This window comes from Pan troglodytes, chromosome 5 (assembly GCF_028858775.2).
Source record: "Pan troglodytes isolate AG18354 chromosome 5, NHGRI_mPanTro3-v2.0_pri, whole genome shotgun sequence".
Classification (NCBI taxonomy): domain Eukaryota; kingdom Metazoa; phylum Chordata; class Mammalia; order Primates; family Hominidae; genus Pan; species Pan troglodytes.
The window spans coordinates 52,351,986-52,376,282 of record NC_072403.2 but is presented as its reverse complement, the minus strand read 5'-3'; the positions used below and the strand labels follow the sequence as shown (position 1 = coordinate 52,376,282).

Sequence of the window (24,297 nt, the reverse complement as noted above, 5' to 3'; positions counted from 1 at the left end):
CTGACGCCTCACCAAAGAAGATGGCAAATAAGGCATCGCAAATGGCTTTAAGCATATAAGTTTGACAAATGGCAAATAAGCATATAAAAATTCTCAACATCATGTCAATAGGCAGCTACAAATCAAAATAATGAGATGCCAATTAGAATGGTGGAAATCCCAAACACTGTCAACACCAAATGCTGGTGAGGATGTGGAGTAACAGGAAGTCTCATTCATTGCTGGTGGCAATGCAAAATGGTATAGCCCCTTCAGCAGAGTTTGTTAGTTTCTTACAAAATTAAACCTACTATATGATCTATCAATCACACTCTTTGATATTTACCCAAACAAGTTGAAAGCTTACATTCACACAAAAACTTGCACATGAATACTTAGAGCAACTTTTTACTTATCGTCAAAACTTGGAAGCAATCAAGTTGTCCTCCAACAGGTGAATGAACAAATAAACTGTGGTATATCCAGACAATGAAATATTATTCAGTGTTAAAAAGAAATGAGTTATTTGAGCCGTGAAAAGACAGGGAAACTTACATCCATATTAAGTGAAAGAAGCCAATCTGAAATGACATTCACTTATATGACATTCTGGAAAAGGCAAAACTATGGGGACAATTAGAAATTCAGTGGTTGCCAGAGCTTAGTGGGGAGGATGGAATGAAAAGGCAGAGCACAGAGGAGTTTTAAGGCAGTGAAGCTATTCTGTGTGAAACTATAATGGTGGATATAGGTCATTATACACTTGTCTAAACTCAAAAAAGTACACCACCAAGAGTGAATCTGTAAACTACGGACTTTGGTTGATAATGTTGTGTTCATGTAGCTTTATTCATTGTATTACTCCTGTGTCAGACTTTGATAGTCAGGGAGACTATGCATATGTGGGGGCAGGCAATATATGGGAGCTTTCTGTTCTTTCTGCTCAACTTTTCTGTGAACCTAAAAGTTTATATTTATAATGTCACGTACAACCATTGAGAGGCAGTCTAGTCTAGTGGGGACTCCAAAGCCAGGTTGTCTAGGTGTGAATTCAGCTTTCCACTTGTTAGCTTCAGCAAGTCATTTATTTAATCTTTCTGTGCTTTCTTTACTATAGGTTAATTATAGTACCTGTCTAATAGAGTTGCCATGAAAGTGAAATGAATTAATGTATAAAAATTCATTGGCATGGAGCGTGGCATATACTAAATGCTCAATAAATGTTAGCAAACCAAAATTCTAATCTTATTTACCACCATCCTTAACATTAGCTACCCTTTAGCCTCACTCCTTCTGCTCTCCAAAATCCTCTTCAAGCTCAGACCCCATCCCATAAACTCTTTTTCTCTCTGTATTTTCTTCTTGCCATTAACATTTGTTTTGCTAGTAACATTTTGTTCTTCTCAAGGTAAACAACATGAGGCTGTTTGTCACTTTTCTTTTTTTCCTCATTTATTATGCTTCCTTCTTCACACAAACTGACACAGAATTTCTCTTAGCAGTAGAAGGAGGAATATGTGGCTATGAGAACTCAGAAACAGCATCTAGAAAAGTAACAATATCTATATTTGGTGTTAGGAAAATGGCTATGTTGATTTTGGTAATAGCTAACATATATTGAGTATCACTGTGTGCCAGGCACTGTGCTTAGGTGTTTTACATGTATTACCTCATTTAGTTCTCACATTAAATCCTGTGTTTTTCCAACTTTTCAAAATTTCTGCAATGAATATATTGCTTCTATAAGCTGAAAATTTTATTTGTAAATGTATATTCACAAAATAATAAATAGTCCCTGTTAAGATGAAAGTCATCAGTTTGACGAAGATTCTAGGAAGTACTCACTAATAATAAGTGAGATTTTGTTTAAAGGGTTGGGGATGCTTTACTTGGAAAGAAAGGGGATCCTGGAGTGCATTAGACATGCTAGCTATTTTTACATATTTTAAAGATAGTTAGAAGAGGAATTTGACTTGGTTTCTTTGGCTTCAAAAAGTAAGGGAGAACTAATGATTAAAGGGAGGCAAGTTTTTGCTCAACTTAAGAATGCCCTTTCAGACAATTCTAACCCAAATGGCAATTATCTAAATCAACGACTAATTACAGATTTATGCATCCAGGGGAAGGCTGAACGAGGGGAAGCCTAAGGTCATTTTCAATTCTGAAATTGTGTTTATGTTAATGCAGATTAATCAGAGAGAAGAGCCAACGTCTTGTCTACCTTTTTTTGTTGAAAACAAACAAACCGTGATTGTATGTCAACTTTGGAAAAAAACAACGTAGTGTGGGTAAGTGAAGAATGATTGTGAATGGACTGCTTCAGTGCAATCGTAATATTGTTATCAGAAAATCAAAAGGCATAAAAAGCAAAAAGAAAACGGCTTATTTATGCAGCAATTCGAAAGATGACAGAACACAAACCTGATTTAAATGTTATTCACTCCCTCCCTCAGATTGGTCTGCACACCTCCTTCCTTTAATTTCCCGCACTCTCCTATGATCTTTTGCATAATTCACATTCTCTTGCCGTGAGACTCAGTCCTGTTCCTATCTGTGCCACCCGTAAGCCACAGGCTTCCTTGCCCATTTGAATTGCTTTATTCCGTAAAGCAGAGACTTCTACTGGGGTTAACTTTGTTGAGCAACAGATCTACCCTAGATTCCGATTCACCTTCAGTCCCGTTTGCTGTAGGATACCAACCTCCCACTCACTGTGTCACGGCTCTCACACAATAGATTCCTTGTAGCCCCAACCCTTCTGTCCTCAGGTCTGATGGCTGCAAATCCTGGCAAAGCTGTGAAGCCCGCGCAGGGCACCTTCAGCGGCCTGGGCTGGGCCGGGCGCAGGGCTCCAGCCAGAGGGCGCCAGCGCCCACCAAGCGCAGAAGCCCGGGAGGACCATCCAGGGGCTCCCCGACATTTCCTCAGTTAGCCAGAGTCGGGGGGCTCAGACATCTGGTAAGAAGAGTCTTTCTCCCAGTACTCCCCCACCACAGTTTGCTTCTCTGCCCATTTCTTCTGGGCTGTCGCTGCCCCCTCACCCTCAGCTTAGTATGGGACCCCGAGGAGCCTCTCCCCGCTGAGGCCGGGACTCCTGCGGCCAGGCTCCCACGCCAGGTGCCCGGAGGCTCCTGCGCCCTCCCGGGCACCTGAAGTGGAAAGGAGGGGGTGCGGGGCTGAGGGCAGGGTGAGAGCCCCGGAGGTGCGGTGGGTAGGGGACTGGGGAGGGCGCCGGGTCAGGAGGGAGGAGATGAGAAGAGGCCAGACAGGGGCTTTCGGTTTCCCTGGGTCTGATTGGAGGTTGGCCCGATGAGTCGGAGCTGGGGACGCGCCCATCTCCGCCGGCTCCTGCGAGAGCCGCCGGCTCAGCCCCTCCCTGGAGCCGCTTTGTCCCGGGTGACGGCGGCGGAGGTTGCGGGGAGGAGCGGGCAGCAGGCAGAATCCCACTGACCCACGGCGGCAGAGAGAGGGAGGCGGGGCGCGCCGCGCCGCGTACGGCCCCACGCAAAGGCCCGCGGGCACCGCGCCGCCCCCACGCGCTCGCACCGGCGGGCAGGTGAGCAGGCAGCGCCGCGCGCTAGCAGCTGGCCCCCGCAGACGCCCCAGCCGCCGCCTCCGCCTCCGCCTCCGCCGGCGCATCGCGGACGCCCAGCAGGTCGGTTATGTAACCGCGCCGGCCAGGCTCGCCCAGGCACCCCGTCCCGCCGGGGCTGACAGCAGCCCCGGGGTCGTGCCGGGGGTCCGCGGCGGGGATCTGGTCTCCGGGCCGGGTCTGGGTGCAGGGCGGGGGCGGGGGCGGTGGCGGGGGTGGGGTTTGTCTCCAGATCTGTGGTCAGTCCCGGCTGCGGCCGTGGGGACGGAGATCTCCCGCGACCCCCCTCTAGGGGGCGCGGGTCCAAACGAGCCCCTTCCCCACTGCCCGTGGCCCGGGGGTTTGCCTTCCTGGAAGCAGCAGCAGGTGCATAAGTGAAGGAGCGAGGATGACGCCTGTGATCCCCGGGACTGAGGCTTAGAGAGGGGGCTAGAAGAGACTAACTGGATGCAGAGAGCAAAGAAGATCGAGAGATCCCTTCTTCCCAATGCAGAGGCTGGGGAGGGGGTAGGTGCACAGAGGTGCAGCGGGCTGAGAATTGTCCTGCTTGGGATTAGCGGCCTTGGGTCATCTAAAAATAACTTCAAGTTTGAAAAGTGAAATGGACTGGAGCGCAGTGTGCCGGGTTCGTCCTGCCTGTGGGATGCTTCGCTCCAGAAGTCACCAGAGGGAACAGGCAAATCCCAGCCGCCTGATCCCTCGGCCGCCTCCAGGTCTCGCTGGTTTCCAGGGTGCCTCGGTTTGCCTTTTAGTTAATGATTTATTCTTCGAGGTACTTCTGCCTATTTCTTATCCCAAAATGAATTATAGCAGAGTGCATGCTTTGAATCTTTCCTGTTTCTTACAATGGGATAGAGGTGTTCAACTACCAAATGAAGTTTTTTTTTAAGTCTCAGTTTAGTAAAAACAAGTTTCTGGGGTTCCTTTAATATGCATTCCCACAGTTTTCCACAATTGGAGATGAAGGGATGTCACAGCATTCCAGCTCACACTTCTCTCTCCCTTCAGCCAGAATTTCACTCAACTTATCATGCAGAGGGGAGGCTTTAGGAAATGTAGGACAACTTTAACAGTGCAACTCAAGTTTCACACCTTTGTTATCCTTTATTACATCAACTTCAAAACGAAGAACAAATGTACCACAAGGTACGACGCAGCACTTGCTAACCGGCCTCTGCATTCTGGGGGCACAGTGAAGTTGGAAATACCCAAAAGCTGGAAAGGATCAAGAGGCAGGTCAGCATTGACTGTCAACTAGGCAGGAGAGTGAGCATTAGGCTGCTTTTCAGTGTAGTCATTGATTTCCTTTAGCCTTAGAGCTATTATATTAAGTATGATCAGCCATTGAGTTCAATTAGTCTAAAATGTGAGTTGCACTTTGCATTCAAATCCACTGCAAATCAAATCAGCATTTACTGAGCATCTACTACCTGAGTCCAGTCCATAGAATTTTGTGAGGGAAAAGTGTTCTCATCTAAAGCTACATGATTCTGAGAGTTCTCAAAATGCTTAGTGTGTGCAGGTCCTCCAGAACTCACCTAAATTTGGGAGGGCATGACTCTTTCTCCAGTGATGAACGTGTAACAGACAGAAGTGGGAACTCGAGAGCTTTCTCATTTGCAAGTGCACATCACGGTGTTAAAAACCACTTGTGTAATCATTTGCAGACAGTCATACATATCACAAATTCTTTTTATTGAGACTAACATTGACAGTCACCGAGGTCTCATTTTCCTATTTTACCTTCTGTAGCATCCACTGGATCAATTCAATAATTATTTGTTGAGCACCTCCTGTGTGCTTTGTAGGTCCTGTGCCAGAGGCTAAAAGAATGAGGCCCATGCCTCCCAGAAATCAATTTAGCAGAAAAGGAGAAGAAAATAAATGGTAATGATACAACATCATTAGTGTTTAATGAAGACAGAAACAAGTTTAATGGGAGCCAACAGAAGAAAGAGTGGAGGGAATCTGGAAGAGTTTAAAGAAGAGTTTACATTTGGTCTGGATCCCAATAGGTGGTAGGAGTTGTCTAGAGAAGGGGCTGGGTGTTCCACACTGAAGGAACAGCATACACACATGGCAGAAAGGTCACATTCAGAGGACACCTACATGTTCTGAGGGAAGACAGGAATGTTTAGAAAGGTTTCACTGAGGCTGGATTGTGAATATACCCTGCTAAGGAGGAGAAACCATGTGGCCCTTAATGGTAGGAATGATTTCATCTAACTTACATTTTGCAAAAGTGACTTTGGAGGCGTGAGGAGGTGGGGTTGCAAAAAGGAATGAGGAGACTTTAGACCATTGGAGTGGCACAGACCAAAACAAAACAAAACCCGCAAAACTTATGAAATGTGCCTGAACCAGATGGCCTGGAGGAAAGAGAAGAGATCTATACAGAGCCATTTCAGGGGGAGGATCAGTAGCACTGGTCACCAAGTGGATGGTGGTATGGAAGGAGAAGCTTAGATGTCTAGAGGATGGTCAGGCTTTTAACTGAGGGAGTAAATAAGAGGAGACTTGAGAAAGATGGAGAATTTTTATTTTGAACAACCAAATGAAAATGTTCAGTATGCACTTTTATTTTCAAATGTAATTTCTTCATTTCTGGTGCTAACCTTCTACTGATCTTACTTCTCTTCATTTCTGAGACTGTGTAAGGTTGCTTTTAGAGAAGAAGGAGAGACAAACTTAATAGCAGGAAGTTGTTTCTACCTTTATCCCCAAAAGTGGTAGTATGAACTGTGAACTACTACTAGTGGTAACAGTGATGATAATGATAATGATAATATCTAACATTTATTCAGTGCTTACTACATACTGAACACAAGGAAGTTAGAACTGTACATGGTTTATCACATCTGATCTTCCCACTAACCTTATGAGGCAGGCACTGTTGTTATTCTCAGATGACTGACAAGAAAACCAAGGCAAAGAGAGGATATCTTGCGTGGGTCACACAGTTTGTAAGACGTGCACCTAGAATTGAAGCCGAGGCTCTGACCAGCATTCTGAATTACCAATGTGAATTAATAGCATTAAAATAATTCTTTTTTATCCTGGGATGTGTTTTTTGCCCTAGGTTTGGATATTTTTGGCTGATGCCACAAAAGAGAACTGGACTGAGTCAGGAGTCCTGGCTTTTGATTGGGCTCTACACCTGATTTGCTGTGTGATGTTTGCAAAGTCACATCCCATCTCAGGCTTTTGTTATTTTAAATCTGTATATTCATGGAACAAGAGGTCGGTTAGATGCTCTCTAGGGAGTGTGACATTCTGAAGTCTTGCTGTTTGCTTTCTCAAATTCTCTGCTACTAGAACTATTGGTTTGGGTTAAGGTCGTACCTGTCTGGTCACTTAGAGGATAGAAATACTTCAAAGAGGATTAACACAAACGGTGGCTTCTCCTTAATAGTTTGGTGTGAACTGATCCATTTTACAGAGCTAATGGGAGTGCCTGAGGTTGGGGAAGCGTGGTCCTGGAAGGGGAACCCTGCCTGCCTGGGCACTAAAGTAGAGGAATCTCCATGGTCACTTACCAGTTTCTTTTCTTTAGACATGTTACTTTAACTCTATGAGAGTTTCCTCATGTCTGAGAAACTGGGGCAATTAATGCATATATTGTGAGATTATTGTGAGGATTGAAGCAGTACTATAAACCAGGCACCACATATAAGTCCGTCTCAGTGAAGGTGCTCAGGAAATGGAGGTCCCACCCTTTGCCGCCAGGGTAAACGACATGTAGAAAGGGAAAGGTAGAGTGTTTCTGAAGACAAAGTTTCCTACTTCATAGCTTTGATAGGGGCCACCTCTTAGTTGAGTATCATCTATTTATCTAAGAAAGAAGTGTATGTTGGTAGTATAAAAACACACAGCACATTAAATAACTTCCAAAATGTGCATCTCTCAAGTATTCATTAATAGGTTACCTTCTTAGAGATAAAGAAGCATCAACATTCCACAACACAGAGTTTTCAATTCTTCTTTTGCCAGCTTATAAGGAGGCCAATGTTGCTGTAAATAAAGAATAGTATTGCCAAGGTTGGTCATACTGGATTCTATTATTATGGCATAGAATAGAGAGGGAACAGAAAGATTTTCTGTTCTGTGTGTGTCTGTGCACAGATATGTGCTTTGTCTTCCTGAAGAGTTTTCTGCCTCTGCCTATAAAGTGTTCACTGTTCTTGTGTCTTTTCGCTTGTTAACAACTCTAGGTGTCATATACTGTAAGTTAAATTAATTAGTTGAGGACTATTTTTAAAGATGGAAGCAGCTTTAAACTCAATGGAAACTTCAAAAATCCCTTAAAAATGATAAAGTGAGTGACCATGAATGGTACTTTCCAGAAGTTAAAGAAATGCTTCCAAATACAGCTCAAACTCCCTGCAGTTCAGAATGCCCACAGAAAATATTCTTTATAGTATGGATGTAAACAGCCTTATTTTCATATCTGATCTTCTATATTCAACTTACTGTAAGACAAGGGATGAAATTTTGGAATCCTAAGCTTTGGAATGTATGCATAAAAAGACATTGTAATGGTAGCTATTGGACCAAAAAAATGTATTATTTTAGAGCTCGGTCCTAGATTTTATTACTGTTGTTAGTTCTTTGTGGGAATAATTGCTTTATTATATCATGTAACTGAGATTTGCCTGTTCCAAAATATTATAATTTCTCTGAAGACTCGGGCCATGCCTTAGTACTTCTCATACAGTGTTGGGAATGAAGTATAAAGAACATGGACTTGGCATGAAAAAGCCTGGATCTCAATCCTGGTGCTGTCATTTCCCTGCTATGTGACCTTGAGCTTCCCATTGACCTAACAGTCATAGGAACTGGCATTTGTTGAATGCTGCCCCTGTTCCAGATGCTTTGCTCAGCATGGTACATACGTTGTCTCATTTAATCCTTACAACAACTCCACAAGGTGGGTATTATCATCACTATTTACAGAAAAGCACACCCTGAGGATCAGGGGGAATAAGCCACTCAGTGCCGGTTCTCTGAGTTGCAGTTTTCTTATCTGTACAATTAGGAAAATAATACCTAATCTCCCCACTTTACAGAGGTGTGAGGGTGATGTACTATGAGTTTGTGAATGTGCACAGAAAAATGGAATGCTCTGCACAGATGTTGAGGATGATTGTCACAATAGGGACCTACTAATAACAAGAAATCAATTATAGGTTGGCCTGGTATAGTACCATGGCTGTGAGAAGAAAGATGTCCAATGCATATAAAATACATTTATATAATGCATTAAGAATGTTGTATTTCCTTGCCCTGTTCTTTGGTACAAATAGCTTGTTTTTTGGGGGGGTAACTTATTTGTTGTCAGTACCAATGTGGGTCAGGTCAGGCCAGGGCTGATCAGGACATGGAACTGGGTCCAGCTGGTGAAGGGGGAAGGAGACTGTGGTTTGAAGAGAAGAGGTACTGCCAGAGGGGTGTTTTAGTATAAACAGAGAAGGGTGAAAGTCAAAGCCAAGGTCTAGGAAAGGATAGGCATGATGTGGAGTGCAAGAAGGAGTCATCATCAGGGTTTACATCAAGTGTGAGTGGCAGGCAGAACATGGAGTCTGCTCATGAAGGCTAGAAATATTTTCCAGTGTCTGCTGAGGCATGTCCACTCAGCAGGAAAACAGGGACCCTCTGCCCTGAAGTTTTAATGTTTTTTTTTTTCTTGGACATATGTGCTTTCTAGAAAAACTTTGGAAAACACAGGAAAGTATAAAAAGAGAGAATTAAAATAACACATATTACCATGAGCAATTGACAATTACTGTAAACATATTGATGTACTTTTCACTTTTTATATGCATATTTTTATAGAAATGGAATTATAACTGTGTACAGAATTTTGCATTCTGTGCATTTCACTGAAAATTTAAAATAACTTTCATATGAAGCCAATAATCTTTTTGAATATTTTTCTCATTAGCTGCATAGCATTTCCACGCATAATTTTATCATAATTCATTTACACTTTCCTCTATTGTTGAACATTCAGATGGTTCCCAATTATTTAAGATATCATATATACTACCTTGATAAACATCTTTGAGCACAATTTTTTTCTATGTTTTGGATTATTTTCTTAGGACAGATTGTTAGAAGTGGGACTATTGGCTCAAACAGATAGACCTTCTTAAAGCTTTCTCTGTATACTGACATTGCTTTTAATTGTTTTTTTAGCGGGTTATACTAATGAACTTTCCCACAAGCAATGCAGGAGAATACAGATGTCACCTCTGTCCTTCTTGTAAGCACTCTTTTTGGTGAAGATAAGGGCTTGATGGTGTTAGTGCTTTCCAGAGATAGCCCCTACCCTGGAAATATTCATGCCTAACAATTGGTTCAAGGAAGTTAGGCTTTCTTTTAGGGAGTTGAAGATGAGTGGGTGGGGATCTGGTAGATTCAGCATACATGAGTGTTTGTAGGAAAGTTGATTTCTGTGGATGGCTTCTCTTCTGATGTTTCTGTTATCAGTGGCCTGGCCTATGGATACAGCAGCCTCAGTGAGACCTGACTGCTGACAGCTGTCATCACAGCCTGCTGATCTGCTAACGCGGACTTATGCTAAGTAGAATAGAACAAACTCTGCTTATGTGAGAACTGCTTCAGTTTGCTTCTTCTGGCTTCTCAATTCAGCAAAAACAGTTTATAAATCCTGAAAAGTTATCCTGAAAGATATTGACAGCAAATATGGGCACTTATTTGCATTAGTTCTGTTGTTGCTTTAGCTGGTTTTGACCAGCTCCCCTTCTGCTTTTGGGCAAGCTTCAGACAGGCAGGTCTTTGTTCACCTACTCAATGAGACACGACGCAGAGAAAACCATTTTGAATAAATCACTAAGAAAACCGTTGGAATCTTCTTAAAAATCACTTAAATGGTCATTTTTCTAATTTGATGACTATTCAAATTAGTCTTTTCAAAGAAAAAAAGGCTCTACATTTACTATTAGGCTACCATATCAATTATAGTATTTTGATTATATTGACCAATTTATTGAGGTAAACAGCCAATTTGAATTATTTTCCCCCATAAATTTGTCTGAAAGTCAGGCTAGATTAATTTAATTGATTATTTATTTTGACTTCTGTAACTATTAAAGCTAAAAGTCCAGTATCTGGCCAAGACAAATCAATGCTCAGTTTATACTTCTCTTATGAGGTTTAATAATTTATCAAGAAAGAAATTATTTATTTGATTACAGATATCAGCACCTGAATTTTGAAATAGCAATGTAAATTCAGATAAATTAATGGTGGTTCAAACAAAATTTTATTTGCTCAACAGCAAAATTTCTTAGCCTTGACAAGTGAAAACTAATAATTCGTGAATATGTTACTTTTGTCCTGCTGTGGGCATTAATATTTATTTGATCTTTTATGACATACAAGCAACTATTTATTTTAAAAAGTGTCACATTTTGGTCAGGAAAGATATTTAGCAACTGGCATATCACAAAATGTGTTTTTTTGGTAGCTTTTATTTTCTTATTTCTCTGTCTCTTGGTGACTTCTGTTCTGCCCATTACACTTCAAAATTTGACAAGGTAAACAAAAAAAATTTGACAAGGTGACATTTAGGTGATGCTGAGTTGAATTACTTGCTCAGTCAGATTTTCAAAGGCTGACCTTCTGACCTTGTGTCTAAGTGCCACAACACATGAACACTGTGGGGATTCTTGGCTTGCACCCTGGATGCTGGTTTGGTTTCAACCTCCTGAGATATCATGGGTGGGGAGAGGAGATTTCCTTCCCATTCTGTTTGTAATCACACTGGGAGGTTCAGTGTCTTTTGTTTTGGAAGGTTAAGAGGGCTATCATAGCCCCTACGTGTATGCAGACTGATTTGGAAGGGTCAGCTCCAGGTGGAGGTGAGATGGAATGGTAAACCTGAAGAGCTTCCTGTGGCTCCTCTGGATCTAAATTACCTTCATTGAGCCAACAACTACTTCCTTCAGGCTGTATGAAAACTGCTGAGATACTTAAAGTGGAAACTAAGGACATTAAGAAACTTAGAATGTCTCTAGATGGGATCACTTATGTTCTAGTGTAATTTTCGATAGCTTACATGGGACATGGGGCAGTCCACAGTGTGCTTGTGGGGAAACCTAGGTGAGCGGTTTCCCCTGTGCTCCTTCCTACCAGACAGCTCCCAGGAAGCCATATGGCAAGCACTGAAGGGAATGACCATGTATGATTCATGGAATGACCTTTAGGGTCTCCAAAAGTAGAATGCCCAAATGTGGCAGCTCCTCATAATGCTTTCAGTTTCGTTCCTTAAAATAGCCTTTAAAATCTTATGCTTATACAAAGATGACTATTTATCAGAAGACTTTTGTCTTGGGTGATAAAGATTAAACATATGCCATGCTTTTGGTGCTTTTTACCCTTCATTTAGCCTCTTCCTCTTAGCTCAACCATTATGATGTCCTCACAACCTCTCCTGGCTATTGGCTTGCAGTTCAAGCCAAGGTGTGATACTATGAGAAGGTTATTTTATCTGAGTAAAATTAGAAATATCTTAATGGATATTCATGAAAACTAATCCTAGGTAATTTTATGACAGTATAACTTTCAAGGGCATATCTTATAGGAAAGAAAATCCAAATAATAATGCAGGTTAGAGACCTTTACCTAACTGGTGTTTGGGACCCATTTCCATTTATCTGGGAGCCTGACATGGTGGATTTCCCAACAGACCACAACAGCACTCATGCCCCATTTCCAAAAACACAATCCCAGATCATGGCAGAATCCTCCCTTTCACTGTTTAAGGACTTAACCTTTAGCCTCTGTTTTCATTCTTCTTCTCTCACCTCTCTCAATGATCCTAGGGCTTGAAAACAAAGAGATATTATTCCTTTTCCAAAAAAGGGGACTGGTATTCAGATGGCAGAATATATACACATAGCTAAAGGATATTAAATTTAATATCCTTTAATATTAAATTAATATTATTTTTAATATTAAAAATGTATTAGTCATTTGAGGTCAGTTGATGAGCATCTAACCTTGGTTCTTTATCTAGAAATGGTTTTTATCTAGAAATGGTTCATAATCTAGTTTGGTGAGAGCTTATCTTTAAGATAACAGTTTTTTCCCCAAGTGTTTTTTACTCAGTTTTTATTACTCCTTTTTGGATCAGCCAGTCCTTTCAGTGATTTTCCAAAGTATCAAAATTATGCCTCTTCTTGCTTTTAGATTTTTTCCTATTGAGATATTTATATGCAGCCTTTATGGTATCCTAATCATTGCTTAAACACACCATTTCTATACCTCTTTCTTTATCCTAGGGTTGGTTTATGCTAATATCGAGATGAAGTTATTCTCAAATTGTAGAGTTTCTGTCATTCATATCTATTGTCAATCATGGCAATGTAAGTGCTGCCAAATATATGCATTTTTTTCCTAGTTGCAAATTGACTTTTTATGGCTACTTATTAGAGAACCCCAGGAGGCCAATAGTAATAATTGAGACACAGCTGCAAGAGACCAGATATTACTTCTTCAGCTTCCTATTCTAACAAATAATGCACCACCAAGTTGTTTATAAATAAATCAAAAGTCTTTGTAACAAATAACAAACTAAGAAGCAAATGCATACAATTTTCAGATATGAAGAGTTATAGAAATGTGATATATAATAATAATCAGAGTAAGAATTGTTTTACTAATGAGAACCAATTTAGAGAACACTGCAACTATATAAAATTATAATTGGATTTTCTCCCATCTCTATTTCTTGAAATTCAAGTCTTTCTTCAAATTCCATCTCTTTTATATTTCTTCAATTCCTGAGCCCTCAGAAGAGCCATCACTCTTTGTTGAACCTGCATTTATGGCACATCCATAGATAACCTATATATCTTATTCACTCATATATTTCATTAATTCATTTACCTCTACTATGAATCAGGTGTGCTGACCACTAGGGTATAAAAACCGGTAAGACATAATCCCCATCTTTAGGGAAATTAGAGTTCAGTAGACTTTAAGTTTCTTACTTGTTTATCTACACCTCCCTGTAGACAGTAAGTGCCCCCAGGGTGAAGACTGCACCTACTCATTCATTGCCACGGCCCCTGCTACACTCATCACTATGGCTTGCATATGGCGGGCACTCAGTCAGTGGTAAAATGAACTGACTATCCATCATATTTATTCTAAATAATTCAGAAACACGAACTTGAAGATATCAACACCTTCAAATGTCTTTAAAGCCTTTGTTCTCTTCACACAATTATTAACTATAAAAACAAGTGGCCGGGCGCAGTGGCTCACGCCTGTAATCCCAGCACTTTGGGAGGCCGAGGCGGGCGTATCACGAGGTCGGGAGATCCAGACCATCCTGGCTAACACAGTGAAACCCTGTCTCTACTAAAACAAAAAATCAGCCGGGTATGGTGATGGGTGCCTGTAATCTCAGCTACTCAGGAGCCTGAGGCAGGAGAATGGCGTGAACCCGGGAGGCAGAGCTTGCAGTGAGCTGAGATCGTGCCCCTGCACTCCAGCCTGGGTGACAGATTGAAGACTCCGTCTCAAAAAAAAAAAAAAAAAAGTAACTCTACATGATAAGTTTGTCTAGTTTCATTTTGCGTGGGTGAATAGGTTTCTTTTTTCCAGAATGTGACCTAGTACCACATCTCTGTGACATAACAAAGCACCAGATATGACTGAGAGCAGTGTCTGAATTTTTTATAGGCAGACGTATTAAATGCTTCTTCTGTCTGAAACTCAAATTATTTTGAAATGCTTCTGTTTTGGTAAGATAGTGCATTCTTTCTTCTTTTGTGGAACTTGGATACAAAGCAACTGAACAGGAATAATTGTGGATATTTATTGAGGACCTATTAAGCACCAAGTACTGGCTAAAGACCCCACATGTTATCACATATTGTCCTCTCGACAAACCTGTGAGGTAAGTTCTGTTTTCATCCTGCTGTTCTTTAGATGAAGAAACTGAGGATCAGGAAGGTTGAGTTACTCTCCTATAATTATACTGGTAATAAGTGGGAAGCCCAGACTCACCAATGGTCTCTTTGTCACCACAGCCCACCATTCTTTGTCAAAGTGGGATTTGTAAAGGCATTTGTGGGGCCCGCTGTATAATTTATAATACTGCTGCATAGTTTTGGTGCCTGAATTTGTGTTTTTTATTTGTAATCCAGTTTGTCCAATGCTATTTTAGTAGCCGTGGGCTTATGGGAATGAACAATGGACTTATGTAATTTGCCTCAAGTGAAGGCTATATGACTGCATGGCACACTGGTCCAGTATGTTTAGTTTTGCTGTGGATAAAGAAATGTGGCCGGCACGGTGGCTCACACCTGTAATCCCAGCACTTTGGGAGGCTGAAGTGGGCAGATCATGAGGTTAGGAGATCAAGAACATCCTGCCCAACATGGTGAAACCCCATCGTTACTAAAAATACAAAAATTAGCCAGGCATGGAGGTGAGTGCCTGTAGTCCCAGCTACTCAGGAGGCTGAGGCAGGAGAATTGCTTGAACCCAGGAGGCAGAGGCTGCAGTGAGCTCACGCCACTGCACTCTAGCCTGGGTGACAGAGTGAGACTCTATCTCAAAAAAAAAAAAAAAAAGAAAAGAAATGTGAGACAGACCCTACTGCACGGCAGGTAGTGGTGGGAGCATTCCGAATCCCAAGACACCTGTGTTGAGGTTTTCAATATCATAGCCATAATGAAAATGGAGGGTTACTTTTAGGAAAACATCATCATCTGAATATTAAGTAAATGTTCATTTGAATGGAATTGGTGTTACATTTTTGTGGGTATTTGGTTAAAACTTTTAGTTGGCATTTGATGATTTTAGAGGAGCTGAAACTATAAGAATTTTTATGTTTGTATATATTTAAGTATCATTACAGTAAAAGCCATGTAAGTCAAAATTGGGAAAGGAAGCATTCTAAATTGTTTTTCCTGAAAAGGATGCTCTGTACTCAGTTTTTCAAAATCGAGCATACTGAATTTTTCTGCAATACCTAATGAAAATCTTCGATGCAAAAAAATGATTTCACACCCATCAGGGGTCTGGCCTGCCCACTGTAAGTCTTTCTTGAGAGATAAGTCACTGATATTTCCTTTGAACCTGTAAATATTATCTGGGACAGTAAAGGTCTGACCTTGGGTGAAACTCTCCATTGCTGAGGTTCTCTAATGCACCTTCTATTGGCCCTGTTCTGTCAAGATGCTTGTAGATTCTTTGTCATCCTTTGTCCTGATTCTGATAACTCACAGTTGTATAGACATCGCCAATTGTTTATAATCGTTTTCTTATCACCACCATAAAGATTTGTGAATTTGGGCTAGGAAGTAGTACCAGCCTCACTTAAGCAGAGAAGATAATGACAATATACTGGAATTTTAAAAGCTTCTGGCTTAAAAGACCTCTCAGTCTGTCCAAAATGACTACATTAGTTACTTTTGAGTAAAGAAAAAGCAAGTCCCTGTTAAATGCAGACATGGGAAGAGGAGGTAGTATCTGACAGCATATTTATCCTTAGTTCTTCGGTGTTGCTTATGATGAATTTCCAGTAAGACTTTGGAGCACTAGAATGGAGGACAGTGAGGTCTGATGGAAAGGGAGGAGAAGCTCATTGTATAGCATGTGGACATAGACATGTGTTGGGACTTATGAGTGAAGAAGGAGGAAACCAGAAAGGAAAGGCTAGCTTAAGAGCAGTGCCAATCTTGGGTAGCCCAGGGCCATATTGTAAAAGAGGGGACTTTTTTTTTTCTGTGCATAATGTACTTTTCTTCTGTTATTTACAATTTCAATAAAGGTTTTCTATTTTAATAAAATATGTAGAAATGTGTTATAGGTGTTTGTTGTTGTTATTATATCACTATCATTGTTATTATTTTCCAACAGCCTGCATGATACAGAGAGATTATCACTGGGTGCATGGAGTGGGAAATTCAAAGAGCTGGGCTAGATGGGCTGTGATTTTCTTGTGAGAGATTGGGCTTTCCCTTAGTAACACTTTGGCCTCAGTTTTCTAGTTTACGTCATTAAAGTATTGGGCAAAATGATCACTGGAGTTGCTGCCAGCTCTTTCATTCTTTGTATCTTCTAGTCTTTGCAAGAAATCATCATAGCATCCTTGGAATATTTCATGAAAATGACCGATGGTAGCTGTGATTATTATTTTAATGCTCATCTTTCATGCAGAGCTATTCTTAGTTAAAGACTATGGAAATACTTACTTTTGTCATCTTCAGTGAGAGAGGTATTTGATAGCTTTTCAGGGCATACTTAAGATTGAGCCACCAGCTGATCAAACATTTGCATATACTTAGAGTTAGCCATTTTATGGTAGGAGCTTTTCTGTTCCTTTCTCTGAGTTTGCTTTTAATTATACTGCCTTCTGCCAGGGTACTTCCACCCTAGAGATGGCAAGATGGATGTGTCTTACATCCTTGCTGGGTCTTCAACTGACAGAGGGGAGAAAAGGATGGCATCGATTTTTGTAGGAATTGGTAACTTGACATTATTTTTATACTTTGTTACAACTCTGAGTGTATTGTCTGGCAAATCTCTTTTCATTAGATAATATTTGCATTAATAGGTAACACTTATCTAGAACCTATTTTGTGCAAGGTATTATTTTAAACATTTTACTCATAAAATGACATCTGATCCTCATAATATCTTCCTCCACATTTGACAGATGAGGAAACTGAGGCACAAAAAAGTTAAATAGCTTGCCAAAGCCCCACAGCTGATAAGTGGCACAGCTGGAATTCAAAGCCAGGCATCAGCACACAACATCTGTGGTTTTTATACAATTTGATTCTAGCTTTTATGTGTTACCCAAAAATGTTAGACTCAATTTTATCATTTTTATAAATTGAGCCTTGAAGAGCTCACCAATAATTTTATCCTAAAAATGGATCAGCTCATATGTTTTGCCCCTGCTTTTCTGTTTTTCACTTTTTATGTCAGGTAAATAAGCTGTTAGAAACCAACAGAGTCCATGTATCATTAAGTACCAGAGTTGGAGAGGGAGAAGGGGAGGATTCTAAAGGACATGACGAACAGCCAGATAAAGAGTTACATAGAGTGAGGTTTAGAAGGGCCCTAAATGCAGGAGCTTCTGTCCCCCTGCAAGTTGAGATGTGCCAGCCTCCTGGCCCATGCTTGTATTCAGGAACCTGGAAGCAATCCAAACTCTGTTCTTTTATGTTTTTTTGGAGGATTCATCATTCAGGTATGATTGATTACATGATTGACCACTGGTGATCAACCCAACCTTCAGTTCCTTTCTTTTCCTTTGAGGTCAGAGTTGGGGGACCGAAAGTTTTAACCCTTTAATCTCACAGTTGGCTCACCCTGGCAACCAGCGCCTCATCTTGCAGTTATCTAGGGGCTTTCCAAAAATCTCCTGACTGAAAGGGGCTTGCAATGAGTAAGAGAAGACACGTTCATCTTTCTTGCTGTGTAACTGCTGTAAGCTGTTTTAAAAACCTAGAACAAAAGACAAAATATTTTCACAAAAGATACTCCTATTACTCCTATCACTCTAATCATTTAGGAAATTACAAGGATTTCAGGAGCTGTGAGCCAGGAACCTTGGACAAAGACAAAAATATATGTTTCCTTTTATATCACAATATCACAGCATGATACAAAGAAACTTCCACCTTCAGGATTCTATCTAAGAGAGCTGGCACCATGTTTTGTTACTCACCACTATGTCCTTCATGACTAAGCATCTTGCATGTAACAAGCACTCGTGAAGTATTATTGAAATTTTTGAATAGATTGGATGACCGTTGATAGCATTCTAATTATGTTATTAATATTCAGTGGATTATTTTTTACCTAACCATAAAAATAATGCTACATAGCTTTATGGATTATTTGTTTCACTTCATGCATGCCAATTTACCAAAAAATATTGCCTTCATTATTTTGGCCTAGTGGGATGGAAACATCAAGATTCAGGGGGTCTTCATTCTCGTTCTGATTCTGCTGTGCTAGCTATGAGACATTGAGCAACTGAGCTTCAGTTTTCTACTCTGTAAAATAGGGATTATAATAACTGCCCTGGTGATCTCACAAGGCTTGTGGAGGGTCAGATGGCATAAAAGCTTAGGTGACAAAAGATGAAAGGCATTACTATTCCCAGCATCACCCACTAGTGCATTCCCATTATCTACTACCCCTTCTTCACCAGTGTTACTTAGTCCACCTGCATGTTCCATCTTTGGCTTCAAATTTTAAAAAAGAGTCCATGAGAATGTCTGTTAAATGAACACTGGAAAAGAGAAAGAAGACCCATTATGGGTGATTCATGACATCACCATTTGACCCTGAAAGCTGTGAGGGCAGGGATCATGGTTGTTCAATTTGCTTTGTTTTGTTTATCAAGAGCATGGTAGACCCTCCATGATTGTTTCTTGAATGAATAAACATAACTCCTGACTTCCAGTATTAGATCATAGAGTCGAGTAGCCATTCTGTGCTCCATAAGGGTGGAAGCAGCAGTCACCATCAGATGCTGGAGAGTACAGCATTTCAACTGCTCTGCTTAACATAATACAGATACCAACCTGTGCGGAGGGAGAGAAGTGACTATAGAGAAATAATTTCAAGTTGAAATAGCTAAAGAATATTGGAATTATAGCTTTTCTGTTTGTTTGGAAAGAATTGAAGCCTTGGAAAATCCTTCTTCACTTCCCTTCAAGTGTCTTGACATTGGAGAAGAGGGTGAAGCAGCTCATCTCCTCACAGCCTGCTCATATCTCCTTTCTACAATAAGCACTTACCTCCCTCCTCCCTGCTTTGCAATGGACATAACAATTCACTGCCTACCTGAAGTTAAAAAATGGAATTGCTGCTCTGTATGGCCAATAAATTAGCCTAGAGAGCATGACTTTCACCTACCAGAAGCTTGCTCAAGTGGGCATTTCTTGAAAACAGCAATGGCTTCTGCTGTTGAAGCAGAGGATGGCAACATGCAGCTATTAGAGGGTTTCTCCCCTCCGTAACCAATAGTTATAGAGCCCTGAGTCATGTTCAGAAGGACCTCACCTCCAAACTAATTTCCAAGTGACCAGGAATCAACAGCTGGTCATCAGCTTCCCTCTAAGATGTGTGCTGCTGGGTTCCAGGGATGAAATGTGGGCCCAAATTGTGTTCATCCCATGGCAAATGGGGCCCTTCTTTGTCAGGACATGGACTGAAGCAGAGGTAAAAGAAATATTTAGAACAAAACGAGTTTGGGCATAATGATATTAAGTGCAAAGGGGCGGTGGGGGCGGAGGCTGGAATGCTAAAACCAAGAGCAGCTCTCTCTGTATTCTCAGGCAGGTTTTGAGATTACTCAAAAATGAACGACACAGATGCTTTTCAGGGCTTTCTGAGTACTTTCTGAATATTGCTTTAACATAAACTTCAATGAAATAAAAGGCTTCCAGATATTAATCTAGACCAAGAGGAAACATCTTCAGAGCTTCTGGGATATTCTTATACAGAAAAATTAAAAAACTCATTTTAATCCAGTATTTCTTAAAAATTGAACAATGTCACAAAATACTTCAATAAATATTTGGAAATCCATAAAAATGCATAGAGCAACTTCCTGATTTAGAAAAAAATAATGTGAGTAGTAAAGCAGTAAGACAATGTTCACCTAGAGAAAATAAGCCTTGACTTTCCCCTTGGAGAACAGTAGGGCATTGGTATATCATTTTTCTATGCCACCTGCTGCTTATGTTTCTTTCCCAGCTACTCACCCCCAATTGTGTTCAATTTATGTTTGGTTGCTCCCCTTTGGAACTGAACTTTTGAAGGCAGCGGAACTCCAATCTGGAGATCAAAGTTATTTCTTAGTCTTCAGCATCCCTAACTTTCACATAGCAATGATTCCAAAGGATTTTCTCCTTTCCCAAAACCTAGTCACTATGCTATTGTGAGGAGATTTTTCCTAATTCTCCCATTTCTCTATCCATACCTATCTCTTCCTTTCCAAACGTACCATCACTCACTTCTTGCAGAACCTCGTTGATGGCTGCTTAGGTGGTCTTCTATCCATATGCCCCTCTCCAACTCTTAACTGAGCTGCTAGAGAATTTTGTTAATATTTATTATGATATTAATAGCACTCTGTTGCTTCAACAATGTTCCTCATTGCTGGCCTTTACCTACTGAGCTAGAAACAGATTTTATGTCATGAAATGTACATGGCAATATGGCTTCCCCCTGCCTCCCCATCGCCTCATGTGTCAGTCAGGACTCCTGTAGTTCTTTTAATATGCGGTAAGCTCTCCCCTCTGTATATATTTGCTCAATAATTTTCCTTAGCCTGGAATGTTCTCTCCAACCCCCAGCTACCTCCCACTACCCTTTCTCTAAATATCTGCTGCATTCCTCTCTACCTATTCACCAATTCTGCCTGTTCCTGAAGCATTTCCTGATTCTTTCTCCAGCTAAATCCCTTTCTCCTTTGAGTCCCCAGAGCTCTGCCTATTCTCCTCTTCTTCTGATGTCCACCTCCATTCTGGGCCTGGGTGTCCCTGCATAATCACAGTGCCTCTCCTCCACCACCCACTCAGGATGAGTCCTTCTGTCCAACTCTGAATCATCTAAGAGGAATCAGGATAGTTTGCACATAGTAGATTCTCAATATATTATTTTAAAGAGAAATATGTGAGTTTATATGTAAGACTCAAAAGTTAAAATACTGTCCCTGTTTTATAAATGTACCCTCATTCCTTTCCTGAGAGTTTATATGAAGAGTGCCCCTAAAGAATAAAATGACAGAGGAAAATGGTTTAATATCCATGGATATTATTCAGACCTGAATGATAATCAGCAGCCTTTCCCTTATCCACAGTCAAAATATGTCATTGATTTATCTAACAATTATCAGGTTAAAAAAATCCCAAGTTAGTTTTGGATAATGCATAGTTTTCTCTATGAAAATACTACTGAGGTTATAAACCCACTGAGCATATACTGGACTAGCACTGCCATTGATGTGTTTCATATGCTGCTGTTATTGACATTTGGTTCCTGATGGTAATGGAAGACTCTAGTCTATTACAATTCTGATATTTTATTGGTGATTTATAGGTAATAGTTTATTGTTTAAAGAGAACAAAAGAAGCACAGACAGCCAGTTAAACAATTCAGTTCACTAGACATTTACTGAATGCCTATTATATGCTAGGTATGAGATAGGGGTGTGTGTTTGTGTGTGCATGTGTCTGTATGTGTGTGATGCCATTCTTGATATTAAGAAGCTATAAGGTAGAGTCATAATTGATTATCATGGAGGATCAAACAGTATACCGTAAGATATTGTATGTGGCAAAAGAAAGGAGAGAAAAGCATTGGTATGCTTTAAGAGTTTGCAAATTAATAAGAGACCACATAAATGTGTATATGTACATTTAAACATGATTTATAGAAACAGACAGACATACATGCATATACCTAATCAAACTGCCCTGAAACATGACTTCTAAAAGTTCAGGGCTGTGGACCCCAGGAAAATCACATTGTCACTTAAATTAAAAACTACACTTATCTGGAAAGCAAGATTTGGAGCTTAAGCTTGGTATTCTGAGTTAGTCCCATGAAGGGACTTTTTCTCGCTCTGAGCTACCAGAAGCCAACCTAAGTAGCTCTTCTCTGGGTGAAAATCCTTAGATCTTGTTACTTCAGAAAAAGTTCCAGTGTTCCTGTACTCTCTTTCCCAGACTGATTGGCTTAACTCAGTTGGTATGTCCTCCAAGTTCCTTCTTCTTTCAAGACTTATATGTCTTAGAATCTAAGACTAAGATTGAGTTTTGATTCCCCAATCATTCAAGAAATTCTACTTAGTCTGTACTAGATACTTGGTACAATGTTGAGTTCTAGAGATACAATGTTGAATTCTAGAGATACAATGTGAACAAGGTAGACAATCTGCATTTGCAGGTTGGGAAGAGAGGCAGCTACACAATTACAGTACAGCAATTGTGTCTTTCTCCATTATGATGGAGAAAGACAGCATCATGGGGGATTTATCCTGGAGTTAAACATCTTCACTGTCCTCTCCGTTGCCTGGCTGAGCACAGGGGAATGGGATGCGGAGAGTCACAGAGAGATTTGACAGAGATTAAACTAACACAGGCACTACAAAGGGACTATTGCTCAACTTTATTAGTCTTAGTTGGGTACCTACAATATAGCGATATGTTACAGACCATTGCTATTAAAAGGAAGTCCCAATACATCCATCTTTAGAATTTATATGTGTGCTTTTATGTCAGGAGACAATCTGTAGCCTTTTGAATATGGGTTTCCATTACATTGTTTGGAATTTGGGATATATTTTCCTAGGAAGCATCATGAATTATGACCAGATCCCCAGGCTGGCCCAAAAGCCTGTTATATGCATGATGTACTTGATGTAAAGTACAGGAGTGTTGATTTGAGAGATCTTAAAAGCTATGTTGTGGTGGGAAAAATACTCAGAATTCCAGGTTGGAATACAAGCAAGATTATTTTTCCCTTTGTAGCCTTTAGAGTGAGAACAAGGTTTCCTGTTCTCCACCTACTTCCTTACAGAACAATGCGAGGAAGAATTCCACCAGGTGCAAGTCGCTGAGTCCTGGGATAGGTGCTCTAGGGGAGGTAGGGGCTAGCAGGTGGTAAGAGGTAAGGGGGACTGTGTGAGTGTGTGTGTGTGTGCACACGCACCTGGTTGACTGTTGAAGAAGGTTCCTATACTATTTTAAGTGCTTTACATGTATTATCTAATTGAATCCCTATAACACACCCCCTTGCAATGGTACTATTATTATTCCTCTAAAATTGTGGTGTGTTTCAGGGCTCAGGCCTTAGACCTCTTCTCCCACTAAACTCACTCATCCAGACCCATGGCTATAAGTGTCATCTATTTTATTCCCCTCTCCCCTGAACTCTGAACTCATGGCACCAACTGCTCATTACTTAGATGAATAATAGCATTCTTTATGGCATGTCCTAAACTAGACTTCTGATTTCATCCCTCTGAACTTGCTCCTGCCACAGCCTACTCCACCTTAGTAAATGGCAGTTTTGTGCTTCTAGGTCCTCAGGCCAAAATCTTGGTATTACTCTTCAATCTTCTCCTACCTCATATCCGATCCATCAGCAAATACCACGTGTACATTAAAAACACCCAGACTCAAGTTCCTACTGATTCTGTTTCTACTGCCACCTCTTTGGTCTGTATCACCATCATCTGCTACCTAGATTACTGCAATTGTTTCTTAGTAGGTTCCTATTTCTGGCCTTGTTCCATTGGTCTATTCTCCAGATAACAGCCAGATAAATTATTTTAAAACATAAGTCAGTTCCTGAAACTCCTCTGTTCAGACTCTTCCAGTGGCTTCCCATCTCAGGGTAAAATCAAAAAGTCCTCTCCAAGGCCTGTAAGTCTCCACATGTCCTGGCCATCTGCTTTCCCTCTGAACCCATCTTGTACACTCTCTCTTCCTTACCAGCCTCACCTTCTTCCTGATTGATCAGAGATATATTCCTCACCACCCCTACATAAAGTGTATAAAATAGCAAATGCTCTATACCAGAGCCACACTACACAGGTTTTGATAGGTGGGTATAAATACTCTGATGGGTATCTGTGCCTTCTGGTGGAGTGGTGAATGAGGTGAATGAGGAGAGGTGAATTCACCAGAAGAAAAAATGAATAAAGACTGAGC

The 24,297-nt window shown here is 40.7% G+C and overlaps 1 protein-coding gene across 4 annotated transcripts in view; it reads left to right on the top strand.

The window, feature by feature from the left end:
• The first annotated feature begins 2,830 nt into the window (after window positions 1-2,830).
• The window catches only part of RCAN2 (regulator of calcineurin 2), a 272,477-nt gene continuing 251,010 nt past the window's right edge, over window positions 2,831-24,297 (top strand). Inside the window, exon 1 of one of the 4 annotated variants that reach the window (XM_009451342.4) lies at window positions 2,831-2,937. The gene's annotated coding sequence lies outside the window, so the exon portion shown is untranslated. Of the gene's footprint in view, window positions 2,938-3,357; window positions 3,635-14,237; window positions 14,502-24,297 lie in introns of those variants that run through there. The other 3 variants (XM_009451341.5, XM_009451343.4, XM_016954669.3) reach the window with 3 other exon arrangements.